The sequence below is a fragment of the Condylura cristata genome, unplaced genomic scaffold (assembly GCF_000260355.1).
Source record: "Condylura cristata isolate star-nosed mole 26May11 unplaced genomic scaffold, ConCri1.0 scaffold00016, whole genome shotgun sequence".
Lineage (NCBI taxonomy): Eukaryota > Metazoa > Chordata > Mammalia > Eulipotyphla > Talpidae > Condylura > Condylura cristata.
The window spans coordinates 24,297,289-24,312,705 of record NW_004567117.1 but is presented as its reverse complement, the minus strand read 5'-3'; positions in this window follow the sequence as shown (position 1 = coordinate 24,312,705).

Sequence of the window (15,417 nt, the reverse complement as noted above, 5' to 3'; positions counted from 1 at the left end):
AGTTCCAGGGAGCTACATTCATGCCCTGCTGCTCTTCCAGCTAATGGCTAATGGCTAGGGGCTGAGCGCAGGCTGTCACACCCTGCCCCACACTCAAGATCCTGGGGAGCAAAAGTGCAGGGTTCCCTGTTTATGGCAGAGTCCCACTTGTTTCAGCTCTTGTGGCCATGCCCTTTCAATCTTCAAGCTAATGGCTGGGAGCCAAGCACAGGCCATCATTCCCTGCTCAGCACCCAAGGTCCTGGCACCCTGTTCATGGCAGTGTTCTTCCTTCCTGTTTCAGCAGCAGAGGTTTTCCCTGGCCAAGGTTAATGGTGGGTTTTGTACGCTGGCCACCACTCCCTGCCTGGCTTCCACCATTAGATTATCACCATTCAAGATAAGAACACTGCTTCCCTACCCCCAGCTGTGTCAGGGGGACCAGATGTTCCTGCAGGCTGTGCCAGGCCCCTGCCCTGCCCCCAAAAGTGGCAAGAAGGCTGAGTCTTATCCTTCCCACAGGTCTCACCCCCATGGATCTGCAGTAGTCCTGTTCCCTGCCATGCAAATCAACCTGCTGACCTTTGTTTCTCCCTCTGGGGTTTTCAGATGTTTTAGCTTTTCCCAGCTGCTTTCAGTTGTTTTCTTTTCTTTCTTTTTTTTTTTTCTCCTCCTAGTCTTCCCTTGGTTGGGGTGCTCCATATTTGTAGGTAGGGGTGGGGGGACTGGGTTCTGGTTAATTTCTCCCACTCATTTCTTCTTCTGTTGCTTTCACCTTCCTCCTGCTTCCCCAGGGCCACCAATCCTGTTCAAAACATCTGTGTCTTGGCTGGAGTTTGCTACAGTTTCTCCCTTATTTACTGTATCCAAGAGAGAACTTAACCCCAGCAACTCTTCACAGCCATGTTGGTGACATCATCTCTTGTTACCGCAATTAAAAAATAAAAGTTACAGAGTAAACAAAACAAAAGCTTAAATGTTGATTTAAAAATCCATTCAATTTAATATAAGGAATACATGATTTCTTTGTTCTAAGTAGCATCAAATATTTCAATATTTTCAACAATTAGGAAACTTTTCTACCTTCTTAACTATCAGAAGTAACAGACTAATGCTGAGCTAAGAGCTGTGGGAAACTGAGAGTTAGCAGAAAACATGGTCTCTATCAGCAGAGTTTCTAATCTAGCAAAGGAGAGAAAAATGTATACAAAGCACCCCCAAGGAAACGTAAAGTACTATAACAATATACAATCTTTAAAATAGCATCCATCCTGCAAACTGTTGACAGATTAATCTTCTCCAAGCACTGCTTTTATCATGTCCTCTGCCTCTCAACAGCCTTCACAATCTTATTATCATTATTTTTTATCATATTAAGTCAAAGCTCCTCTGCTGTTTTTCAGGACCTCCTTAATCTGGCTTCACCTGGTTTATCCAAATTTATGCTCTACTCTTTCCCACCATGCCAGAGTGTCCCCAAATCTATGACCATGGTGTCTTACTCAGCTTGGTTGTAGGACTTATTACCCCACTCCCTCCTAATATTGCAGATTATTGCTACATTAAGCTATTACCCATAATTGAATGTATACATAAATAACAAAAGCAACAAAAAAGGAAGTTTTATTTCCACCTTGAAACTAATTCTTGATGAACAGTCCCTATCCTACTGGTCTTTTATTTATTTGAATACTGGTACGGTATAGAGATTTGTTTTGAATCCTAGGCTTTTCCCTTTTAAATGGAGCTTCTGTGATATGCAACCCCTAACTTTCTTAGGTCTGCTTCTCTGACCTGTAAAATTGGTATATCTTACAGAATTACTGTGATTGATGTATTTTAAAAACTGAGAATTGGGCTTGGCTAGTTAGTAGCAAATAAATATCTTTAAATTATTACAAAAAATGAGCAATCATCGATGGAGTAATAGTAATGTCAAAATTAACTCTTCCCTACTGTATCAATATTTTTAACATATGAACAATATTATAGATTTCTTAGATGAAAGAAATAAATATTAAGGAAGGGGGGAGCATCACATTGCCTAACATAGGTGTTTAATATAAATTTGATGTTCAGTTAAAATTCATTATCAAATTCAAATTTGAGTGGTGGGTTTATATAGTGGTTAAGAGGCTCAACTCTGGAGCAAAATTCTTGAGTTTAAATACCAGCTCTTCCATCACTTATTGTGGAACTTTTCCAAGTGGCTTTAATACCTTGGGTCTCAGTTTATTTCTACTAGAAACAGTTAGCATCTGTCTTCCACAATCACAGGGATCATGCATGTTATCATTTGTAAAGAAGATATTTGTAATATAAAACATGTATATTTAAAATGCTAATTACAAGTACTACATCAGTATTCATTAAATGCAATTCTAAACATATACTCTTTTCCTTGATCAGCATTTTCATACTCATATCTTTTCTCACTTCCTTTTTTTCCCCACCATCAAAATATTTATATGTTGCCCTTAAATGAATATCACCATTCAAGTAGGCTTGAAAAAGGTAAAAGCTACAAATTATTTGATGCAGTTTTCATTTTCTTTTTCCAGAACAGCAGAAATAAATTGCAACTATTTATGGTTTGTCTAGAACAGAACACACTGTCCCTCAATAGTATGTAAATTTACCTTAGATAATAAAGCCTCATTGCAGAAAAATTGAGGAAGAAATCAGGAAGAGTAACATTTCTAGCAGTGATGTGGGAAATGAAACCTTATACCCCATCCTTCCAGGAAAAAGGAATTGCTGGTATTTCCTTTCTGTTATCTCTACAGATCAGACAGAATCTCCTGTGACTCACTCTCTCAAAAGTAAAGGTTGCCATCTGCACTACCCTGATGTTCTGCACTGTTGTTATTAAAGTGTGAGTTGTCTCTATCAGTACCTCTTTTTCAGCCATTAACATTCGATTACTTTTCTTGTCATGACTCTTTACTTATGACTTGCACACTGCCTTTATTCTCTTCATCTTCTTGTGTTATGTTGCACTGCTTCTCTCTGTGTCCTCCCTCACACATTACCACAATAGTTGACTGAAGAGTTGACTGCATTACAGCCTCTATCCACTGTCCTTATGGATAGTGCTGTCCTCTCTAGCTACCTCATGGACAGTTGGACCAGCAGGAATTTCCTGGAAGTCAGTGGCTCTTCACCCTCACATCCATCTGTGAAGAGGTGTGAAAGAGTCATAGTCACAGACAAGTCCAACTCAAGTAAAGTGGTCCTCATGATGGGATCCACAAGCTAAGTTATTCAAATGACACTGGCTTCTCTTCAAAGTAGTCTATCAATTTCTAATAAGCAAGTGGGTCAAGGAGAGGTTAAGATATAGTGCCAAGTCAGTTTTGATGCAGGTGAGGGCACAGAGAATTCCCATCTAGCAGAGCATTGAGCTTCAGATGTGTGAAGTTACTGCTTGCTCAATGCAGAAGTAAACAAGGGATCTAGATAATTCCGTGGAGTATATCTTAAGACTAATGAAGGGTTCGAGGCATTCGGGGCATAAGGAGTTACAGAAAACAACTGAACTTGGCACTAGATGACCCTCACCCCCTCATTCTTCCTTCTTCCACCTCTTTTCTACTTTCTATTGCTGAGATTTTATTTATTTAGTAGTTTATCTATTTATTTTTTGGCTTTAGTTTTAAGAATCAGCATTCACATTTTTCCTAACCAGCTTTATCTTCTGAATAAAGTGCCACATTTCTTTCTTTTTTTTTAAGATTTATTTATTTATGCATACAGAATTAGGGTATAGGCCGGAGGTACAGGGGTAATGAGAGGATTCACCAGAAACAGGGTGGGGAGCAGAACAGGCAGATTGACAAAAGCACACTGCTGAGAGGAGCACTAAGGGAGAAAAGAGAGGTCTGATGGACCATGTGGGTCAGCTCCCTGCCCAGGAATTGAACTCATGCTGAAGTGGCTGTGGCTAGATTCATAGTGCTGCACTTTAACCTATTGCACCACCAGAGAGGGCCATAACACTAACTTTCTTCCCAAATTAGAAGTATAGCCCGAATGTTTAACATTGCCCTTGAGTTCAGAAACAACAAAATATCAGAAGTAGTGTGATGCATTTATGAAAATGCATTTGAGGCAGCAGAACCACAGGCACTTACAGGCCCTAGTACATCAAATCTATCCAGACTAGATTAAACTAGGATGTTAGCTCTTGTGCTACCTTTCAAAACCACATTCTAGTTTTGAACTAGCATAGGCATGCCTGTGGAGAAATGGAAAGAACACCCATGCTACTTATTTTTCCATGTGATGAATATTTACATAATAATACTCAGTAACTTGAGCATTGATTCTGGCTCTGCCTCACAACAGCCCTCTGACCTTTGACATCTGACCTCTAAGTTCTTCCTCAGAAAACTAAGAGGATTAACTAAATCATTTCTGCAGTTCCACTGGTTTTCATAGAACAATGATTTCCTCAATTTCCAAGCCAACTGAGTAATTCTCAAAAAGTCTTTACCTTTAAAATGAAGTTTAAAGATACTACAAGATGATAGTATCTGATGATTTCATTTTGTCCCTGTGTTATAGTGGGTAATTTTGCAAAAGACTATAGCAACTTCAAGTGTTAAAGCATGTCAGTATATTTTCCAACTGAGGGTCTGGGTCCATCCAAGGACCAGTCTCCAACCCTGGTTTGCTTTGGTGTGCACTTCTGTGTGTACACAGTTGTCTGCATGAAGGCATCTTGCTTTCCAATGAGGTAGCCGAGAGAGTGTAGGCAGGAAACCTGTCCAGGTCTTTCCAGTGTTAAATAGTGTCTGTCATTGGAGAAGGGTGAGGCGGGGGACTGCAGATTCTCATGACCTTTGGTGGTTGTCCAAGGGACCTGGCAGTTTGGATTTTAGTTGCCTTTATTCAACTTAACCATTAAAACAAAAAATATGTCAGGAGGGCTAAACCACTGATGTACTCATTGTTTGCACATCTGGTAGTGGGAGGATACATTTCGAAAATGCCCTAATAAAAACGGAAGGCAAATGGAGTAACAGTCAAGCAAAATGCTGGCCCTGTATTAAAAGTGCCTTGTTCCCACCAGCTCATTGCAGATGCACAGCTGGTCGCCCAGCCACAGCCACTGTCAGTCTGAAAAAAACCTCCCACATAGGCTGTGCAGCTTTCCTGCTTTGCATCCCCTGTGGTGTCTTAGCCCCTTTTACTGTTTCTGTTTTTATCCCAAGGAAAAGTAAAAGGGGAGACAAATATCCTACTTTTTTTGAGAGCACTTGTGCGGTTTGAAGCAACATATCTACAGTGCCTCATGATTCAATTGGGAGCGATAAGACTATGCTGTGTGCCATCACTTTGGCCTCACTTTTATGGCTCAATAAATTTGGGGTTTGTTAATGGATCCGCTATAAAAGATTAAAATTCATTTATAAATATTGATTCACAGTCTATTATATTAGGATTATCTACAGATTAAAAACAGAAACTATGTTAAAACAACATTAAAGCACTAGATTCAGATCTTCTCTCTCTGGTACAAATCATCTTCAGACTGGAGAGCAACAGGAATGAACAAACTATTATTTTGTTGGAAAAAGAAAAAGAGTAAATCTCCTTAACATCCTGGTCCAATATTCCTCCAGTTAAAGGGTCCTTTGATGAGTATTTCTTCCTGCCTGAATAGCATCAGACTTTTGCCATAGAGAGAAACAGGGTCACTGACAAAGTATTCCCATTACAGTTTCATGGTAATAATTAAAGACAACATCACTTGTGTTTAAGTTCATGCTGCCTAACATTGTCCATTCAACTGACCTTGGTTTCAGAAATGAAAATCCCTCACCGTCTCCCTCAAGGGTGATCCTTCTCATGCCACTCATTTGTCTACGTCAGGGACAGGCTTCCAGGCTTCCGACAGTGTGGAGCTCAACCGGCTTTCAATATGCAGACAGCAACTTTGCCTTCAGAATGTCCTCTCACTTTGATTAACAAAGATATATCAATCTTGGGCGTATGGGTTCATCACCAACTTGAGGGTAATGACGTCTGTCATTTGAAAAGCTGTTTGCACTTGCAGAAAGTTCTCATATGCACTGCCCATATGGTCCTCAGTGTCTGTGTGAGGGGCGGGCGGTGGACTCTACTTAAGCCCATGTCTGGATGAAGACACAGCAGAGGGATGAAGTGTCTGTCTCGGGATATCCTACCATGTTCATATTTATCCACCAGCCTGGCCTCCTCCCCTGCCTCTCACTTTTGCAAGTACATATTCAGAAATCTATCCCCAGTCAGAGAACCTAAATAAGTCTTTTTCTTGAACCATAAAACCTCATCAGAGAATTATGTGTGATTCTTGTAGGTTAATGTCACTTCAATGGCAACTGATAACATCCTTTCTTGACTCCAGGTCATGCAATTGCTTTTGTATGTGTGAATTTTAAGTGCACTCTGGACTGTTAAACTCATATTCATTTGACTAATTACACAGACTCTTCCCTTCTTTCTTGTGTTCATGTTTTTGTGTATGTCTATGGGTGTGTGTATGTGAATAGGCAGAAGAATAGTTATGCCACATTATTATAAGTGATCTTATTTTGTTTTAGAAATCTTTTTAAATTTATTATTTTGTTTAGAAAATTTTAATTATTCAAGTAATATGTGAATGTACTTTTTTTTGCCTTGAACATTAAATAAACAGTTATATTTAAAAGGCAAAATTTTCTTTAACCAGTTATCCAATTATGACCACCTACAGAAACAACTACTACATATTTCTACATATACATTTACATGTGTTCTATGCCTGTTTTATAGTAAGTGCATTATGTTGTGTCTTATTCTGGTGGTTACTTGATTTTCACTCAAAAATATCTACAATCTATGAATCTTTAAGTGTGTATGCATGTCTATCTAGTATCTCCTTTTTTTCCACAACATGAATGCACCACATTTTCAAGTAATTTCCCTACTAAGTTAGCATTTACATTATTGCCAGATTTTCCCTGATATAAACAAAGCTAAATGAATAGCCTCCTGCATGACTCACTTTGCACATGTGCTTGTTTTTCTAGGGCAGAACCTAATAAGTGCCGGTGCCAGATAACAGTGTGTGGATTTTTTTTTTTTTAATTTTTTTGTTAGTTAGATAGCTATTGCTCAATATACTTCCCTTCAAGAATTATACCAATTTACATTTCGACCAGCTGTGTATGAGAGTCTGCCATCCCCCAACACTGTCGTCAATACAGAACTTCTGATCTGAACACTTAAAAATAGTTGAAACTACTAATGTATGAACTGTAAGCACCAGAAGTCTACTATTCCTAAGATTGTGTTAAGGGGTGCCGCAGCTAAATGGAGACCCAGTGGGGAAAGCAGGGAGAGGATGCTTTAGAAGCACTTGAACATGAAGCTAGGTTGATGATGTTTATCTGGGGAAAGCAATGTTAGAATCAAAATGAGCTCAGATGCTTGGGAGACTCATGTGGCAGAGCCCCCAGAGAATTGTGTCAGGGCCCAAGTGCAGAAATGGGGAGGACAGATTTGTCTCCCCTGAATCTACACACTTTGGGCCTGATCACGTTCCTGGAACCAATAAGGAAACAACACAAGTTATGACGTTCATAATCAAACCTACCTGCAGGAGAAGATATTTTTACGTCAATAAGATTAGATCATTACTTTTACCAGTCTAACTTTCTTTCTGCCAAATTATCCCCATTGTCAAATGACTTTAGAGTGGCTATGGGCCTTTTTGAAATTTGGGGAGAGGGAAATTAGTCTGCAAATATATTTAACCTAGATTTAATGGGCTGTATTTATGTGGCACTCAGTCTTCTCTATGCATGATTAAATTACCCCAACTAGATTCCATAAGCCCAGCACATGTGAAAATTGGGTTTGCAGAACTCAAATGAACTTAATCATAAGACTGCACTTCTCATGGATGATAGTGCACAGACTCATTCCCTGTACATTACAGAGTGAGACACTGCAAGCTGCTAGCTAGCATTCTCTTCTAACTTCCACCTCCTTACCTGGCTCCAACACATATTTCTTATCTTGCTGCCTTGGGTGCTCTCCACTCCATGCAAAATATTCTGTCTACCTGGCCACATAGCTCATCATGTTTTGATTTTCATTTCCCTGAGGATTTTGATGAGTGATGGTAAGAATTACTTAATGTGCCTGTTTGCTGTCTGTATGTCTCTTGGGAGAAGGGTCTATTTAGCTCTTCTGTCCATTTTTTTAATTGGGTTATTTGTTTTCATTTTGTTGAGTTGTATGAAATCTTTGTAGATTTCAGACATTTGCCCCTTCTGGTATGTATGCTGTGCCGATATGTTCTTCCAGTCAATAGGGTGTTTATTTTAATGTTAGAGTCTTTTTATTTTTTAAGATTTATTTATTTAGAGATACAGAACTGGGGTACAGGCCAGAAGCACAGGGGCAGTGAGAGGATTCACCAGAGACAAGTAGGGAGCAGAACAGGCAGCTCAACGAAGTACATTGTTGAGGGGAGCAGCAGGAGAGTCAAGAGAGGTCTGCCGCGCCTCAGGGTCACCTCAGGGGCGGGGATGGAAGTTGCACTGAAGCAGCTGCGACCAGCTTGCAGTGCTGTGTCCTAACCCATTGGGCCACCAGGGAGGGCAATTAGTGTCTTTTTTTTTTTAAGGGGTTCTTTATCTCCATTTCTAAACCAAAAACGATTATCTTAAGAGAAAATACAATTTATGTACATTGTTTTTACAAATAAAAGGGTGGGAAAAAAAGTAAGAATAAGAGGCAGAGGAGGATGATGAGATTAATGCAATTATGATAATCACATTTTTCTAGAATAAGATCAAAACACTCTGTAATATAACGCAGATTTCACATATAACTCTACTAAACAGAGGTGCTCAAGTATGCGTGCACAGAAAGCTACCAAAGTTCTCTTTTCCTCCAATTTAGATATTTCTGAAAATGCCTAAGTTTAGAGAGAAGTAGCACCACCCTGTTCCCCTGGCATCATTCACCATGGCTTGCCTTTGGCAAAATGCTACTTCTTCTCATATTAGGGGAGCAAAAAAAAAAAGATTTTCCAAAGCATGTTTGAAAAGGCCCAAGGGCTCTTGAATATCAAATAGTTGATATTAAACAACATGGATGATTGAAGTGTAAATGAATAATAAAAAAAAACTGATTTCTGTCTTCCCTTTGCATTAAATTTCTTTAAAAGCTCAGAGAAGAGAGAGCTAGATATCTGAAAAATACTCTGAAATATTTGATGAAAAAAAACCCAAAGTATGCTTAGCAACACACACAAAAAATGTATGTGCATATATAGGAACACATGAGTTTATGTGTGAAGACAGAATTAGGTTGTATTTATTTTACAGGTAGAAAGGGCTTTGATGGTGAAAATTTTGTGATAAATGTTGATAGAATGGGAAATGATTTGCTCAGTTGTTCTGCTTCACCTATGAATAGAGATATATTATTTCAATCTTAGTGTTGAAAATAGCATTTGGAATAGTATAACGCTGATCTCTTGGTTATGATTTCCCTCTCCACTACTCTCCCCACCATGTCTTCTTGCTCTCTTGCTTATTAGCAGGAAGCAACTAATTAGCAGCTTGGTTACATGGAAGCTCATACTCACTTTAAGCTGTACTATCACAAAAGGGCAGCTTTCTTCCCAGTGAGTCTTGATGTACAAATACCCTTATGACCTGTCCACGTTACAGAGATACATACATGGGGTATTCACTAGATGGTGAGTACAGATTCTTAGAATTCTCCATACATGTTATTAATTCTTAGCAAGTTTTGAACTATCAATGCATAATGTCTTTGACTGTTTTCTTTCTTTTTCTTTACTCTTGTGCATATGCAATGGTAGTGGATGAAGGAGAGACATCTAATATTTGAATCATGAAGTATCATGGGCAGTTTTCCAAATATATGTGTATTTAGTAGTTCAGCTTTTGTCTAAAATGTTCTGGGTTTTAATCACTTTGATAACTGACTTGATTACATTTTCAAAATGACATTTATGTCTGACTTTTCTTTGAACTTCTCTTTTGTCCTATAAATTGAAATAAATAGTAATCTTGTTCTCACTTTAAGCTTTACCATCTCAATGGGACAGAGTGAGTCTATTTCCAAAGTATGTGAATACTTTGGTTTTCACAGTAGCTGGAATGGAAAAGTGGCGTAGTGTCAGGCTAATTACCCACAGCACAAGTGGAGATACTACATAAGAGAAGGGCTTGGCAGTCAATGCTATTTTCAGCCATTCCATTGGACGTTTATGTAGATGAAAAGGTAGTTTAGTATTACCTGAGAGCAGCACTTAGAAATATTATTTTCCCAGTGATAATAGGCATGAAACTACTATAGAAACGGAAGGGTAGGTACTATTTTGTTTTGCTTACTTTGTTTTGGCCCAAGGCTGTCACCATTTCTGTTAGACCATCTCTGGTGGTATTTGAGCTCTCTAGAAAGGTATCCATCTTTTATTTTAGCTGTATCCATGTAATGAGCTCTGCCTTTTGAATCCTATGGCCAGTATGCATGAGCATTGATGTTTTGAAATAATTCACTGATTTTACCTTTTTAAAATAATGTTAGTTTTAGTCTCTTTATATGTATTCATTTTATAAATGATGGTGTGTGTAGTATGTAGTTTATGGAATATCTGTGACTTCACACCCAAGTTTAAAAATCAATATGAATTATTTGTTATAGAAACAAGGTATTGGGTTTGATATGCAGGAGACATACTGCTTCAAATGAAACTTGACCTAGAGCAAGGATGCTGATTCTGTTCATTTTCATCCTATTACCATCTACAAAAGTTGTGGTCATTCTGTTTCATGCCTGAAATATTTTATCTCCTGGTATTCTCTTTCTATCCAATACTGCCTTTTCACATCCCATTGTAATCTCAGTACCTGGATGGTATCGCCAGTATTCTCTCTTCTGTGTTCTTTGTAATCCCTCTTCTGCAAAGACCTGGAATTGTGTTTTACCTGTGCTGTCAGCAGATATAGTTTCACCTTGGATCTTATCAACATAATGGACCCTGTTTCGCTATAGCTTCATGATAAGAATTCTATTCTTTAATGATCATCACCACCTCTCCACTTACACAATACATCAGATTTAATATGTCCTTTACCACACAAAGATCTACAATTAGTTGACTATGTCACTTTTCCAGTATCTCTCATCCTTTACCCAAATCCATATCCCCCCTTACTTAGTTTTCATCTATATTATGATTTTCTTTATCATCCTCTCAACTCTCTTGACCAATTTCTTTAGCATGTTAAGTTGGCAAAAATCCTTAACATTAATTAAACTAACCTCCCACTTATCTAGGTTCTAGAACCCAAAACAGAACACAAAAGGAAAACGCAAAATCATAATGACTAATGTCACTTTAAACTTATGAGTAGTAACCTCAAAGAGATGCTTAGTATTTTATGGTAAGCTTAAAGTATTTCCTGTTTACTGTGTCTGTAGGATTCTGCAAATATATTAACAGCTTTTTCCTTCCCCTGTTTCTCTTGAGTTTCACCATACCAGTAAAATCCATCTTGACATTTTCACTTAAATTAGTGCACTTGTCAGGCATCTCCTAACCCTGATTTAACCCACCTTTAACAAATTCTGGCATACTATATATTCTTCCTTCTCGGTTTTCTCATGTGGGTGTGTGTGCATGTGTGTGTGTGAGCTAAGACTCATAAGGGCAAAATTTGTTCCTTAGAATAGTAAGTATTGTCTATACTTGTATTTCTTTTTAGTGTGAGATCTAATATTCATCCTAGTCTTCTAGACAAAGCAATCAAGTCATCTCATCTTTTTTGCAAATATACTTTATGGGAAGCATCACTGACCAACTGATACCCAAATATACCATAAGAAGTTCAAGACTGTCTTAAACATACTATGGACTTCTGCATGTCATATTATAATCTAATCACCACTCAGTTCCATACATTCCTTTAACCATGGTAATCAATAATTCATCATGTATAAAATCCCTTGACAAACAAGAGGGGTGATTTGATGAAATTTGCTGCTGCATATTTTTTGACATGTCTGTATTATTGCCAGTTGATTTTCATGGATTCTACTGTTTAAAATCCTTTTGAACATCCTTTCATATTTTGTATCACCATGAAGTCACAACTATATATTCTACATATATTTTACATATGTATAGGATTACATCCATATATATAATGGAGCAGATAAATGTCTAAGAGGCAAGAATTCCAAGATGAATCGTCACATTTAACTGGCATTAAAATTGGCATCAGGCCAATTTTCTAGAAATTACTTAAAAATCATTAATAGAAAACTTGCCACCATAAAAGTCCTCTAAGTCAAATCAAGAGGCAAGAAAGAGCTGGAAGATTGGATAATGACATCAGAAAATATACACTTAAAATAGAACAATGTGCGTAGAATCAAATTTAGAGTAAAAGGAGACCATGATAAGGAAAGGAAGGACTAGGGTAATTTTGGGGTTTGACTAACAGGGCCTGCAGTGCTCCTTGCATGGTGGGTAGTCAGATCCTATTAGGTAATAGAATGATGCCTTTATTGTATTAGAATCATTCTGAGTTAAAAATTAGTTGGAAAATATCATCATTATTAAATGTCTCAGCACTAACACATGCTTAGAACTAGAGAACACAAGAAATATTTGAAAAATAAATGTACTAACAGAATATTTCTTTGTAAAAAAAAAGTTAGAAATAAAAGGTAAACTTTTTGCATAATCCACAAACTGCCTAGGGTATAATATGATTAAATTATGTAAGTGGGAAAAAGTAAAGTGAATATCATGGTTGACTGTATCTAAGTTTCATAGCATTCAGGAGTTCTCTTGAGTAAGAAAGGTAAGATGCTTCAGTAAGTAAAGGTTGGTAATACTACCAACAGAGGAACGATCAGACCAAGAAAGTAATAGAAAAATCCTGATCATGAACATTATATTTGATATACAGGTTACAGCTTGATAAATGACTATTTGGTTCTAGTCATAGGAACACTAGTTGGCAGTTTTTCTTGGTAATCAGTAATTATATGAGTCATGGTTCAGGAGGTATATTCAAGGCACTGTAGTCGACACCACATACAACTTCTGACATTATAGAATGGCAGAAACTGATTTCTCAAGTCAAGAATCAGGTGATTGTTCTGAACTCTGGTCAGGGACCCAGACAACAAACCAATATAGGGACCAAAACATCCCAAATAAGTCCAAAGGCCATTTAATGCTGGAAATCAAGTTCCTGTACAAAGCAGATAACAAAAGCATTAAAAGCATGACAGGCCCTACCTGGCTATGCAAGGAGTGAAAGCACAGCACTATGAAGCTATCAGCAGGCACTGCAGCACAAGTTGGATCCCCAGCCAGGGTACTGACACACATGGCACAGCAGACCTCTTCTGCTTCAAACACTGCTCCTGTTAGCAGTGTATGTCAGTAGATCCACCTTTTCTTCTCACCATTCTGTCTTTGGTGAACCCTTTCACCCCCTGCATCTCTGGCCTATACCCCACTTCTTGTATGCACAAATAAATCTTTAAAAAGGAAAAGCATAATGATGACAATCAATGAATATTAGAAGCATGAAGGGAAGCTCTATGGAAGATAAACAACTTGATGGTAGCCTTGAAGGATGGGTGGAAGTATAAAGGCTATAAGAGTAGGGTGTAGAGAAGAAAATATTAAAGTGTCTCAAGTAGAGAGTATGCATGCACTTCTTCAAATAAAATACAAGAGAAGCTTGAAATCACATGGCCATAAAGCAGAAAGTAGGATGAGTCAGTAAATGACAAAGATGTCCATATGGCTGATTCATTTTCATGTAGAACCAGTACTTTGTTGCTGGATATGGATGTCAGTCTTCCTGAGTTCTTATCAGCCTGGCTGGGTAAGCTCTGAGCTCAGGCATGTGCATAAAAGCTCCTAAAGTAAACCCATACACAGTCATTAGGAAAATGAACCAGGTCCCTAGGGAAGCATTGTGATATACAGTGTCTGAGCTTCCTCAATATCCTTATGTAATAAGGTACCTTATAAATGTTATTAGCTGCAGGTTTTATGGCAAATTTTATGCCATTTTGATTATGATGCCGCTGGATGACAGCTAGTTTACGTTGCTTAAACATCCTCCGTATCTAATGTCGAAAGGAAGCTAATTAGCTATAACCATGAAAATGGCTGTGTCATGTGAAAAGGAAACTATATAGAGTAAATTTCTTTACCCCAGGATTGAGAATGTTATACAATGATTACCTTCAATTTTAAAACATTTAGGCAAGCTAAAAGTCACAGAAAGGAAATTAAAAACTAGAATGTATAACTGTTGTTTTCTAAATAAGTTTTATTGGTAGCAGACATTCATGACCCAAATTCCTTAATGGTTTATGGCCCAATGAATCACCTTCTCTGGGTCACCAATTCCATGTGGTTATATGTTTATTAATGTTTCCTGATGGATCATCAGTCCATATTTCTTTAGTACATCCTCGACAACATATTCAGAACATTATTTAAGACTCATTATTCACTGAAATAAAACATGCAAAACCACAAGTTTGGTAGTGGGGATATTTTATTAGTGTGCATTGTATTCTAAGTCCCTCATCAACATAAAACACTGTAAAGAGTCTATAAATCTAATTAAAGACATTAGAATAAGAAAAAATCACTGAGTATTTAGTTAGGATAGGCAAACCTTATGCAGAAGCAAAATTTTAGTTGCAGTTATAAATGGCAATTGAAAAATCCTCATTACTTTTTAATGCTTCAAAACAAAATTGGCATAGCCTTTACCATTATACAAACATGAGCACAGCAACCAGGTGAAAGGATAATCTGCTTTGTTTGCAGACTCTGCTTTCTTTATCCAGGGAAGGTGAAGTCTAAATTGCAGATATTCTTAAGCATCAATTTTAGAAGCTGACTACTTTAAAAAATGTCAGTCCCCATTGATGATAAATAAGGAAACTGAACATTAGTAAGGATTTGGGGGGTTATGAAATCAGTTGAAGATGGTGTGTGCTGACTTGGGAATTAGTAGGGGGTTGTTTTCAATACATTCTCTGCTGTAGTACACATCTGCTTTTAAAAATAAGAAATGGCAAATAAGAGGTCTATGGTAGTAGATGTCATCCAGAGTAATAATTTTAGTCAATGTTTCAAAATTTGGAGTTTTCACATTTAATATCCATTTTCTGGCTTTTATGGAGATTTTGTGACACTGAACATAGATTCCTGGGTCACCTCTAGTAGCTGTCCCCTAGAGGTGAGTCCTGAGTTCAAGCTGTCATCTACCTCCTCTTTTTTTTTTGTTTTTGATTTTGTTTTTTGTTTATTTATCTATGCATACAGAACTGGGGTAGAGGTCAAAGGCGCAGGGTCGGTGAGAGGATTTGCCAGAG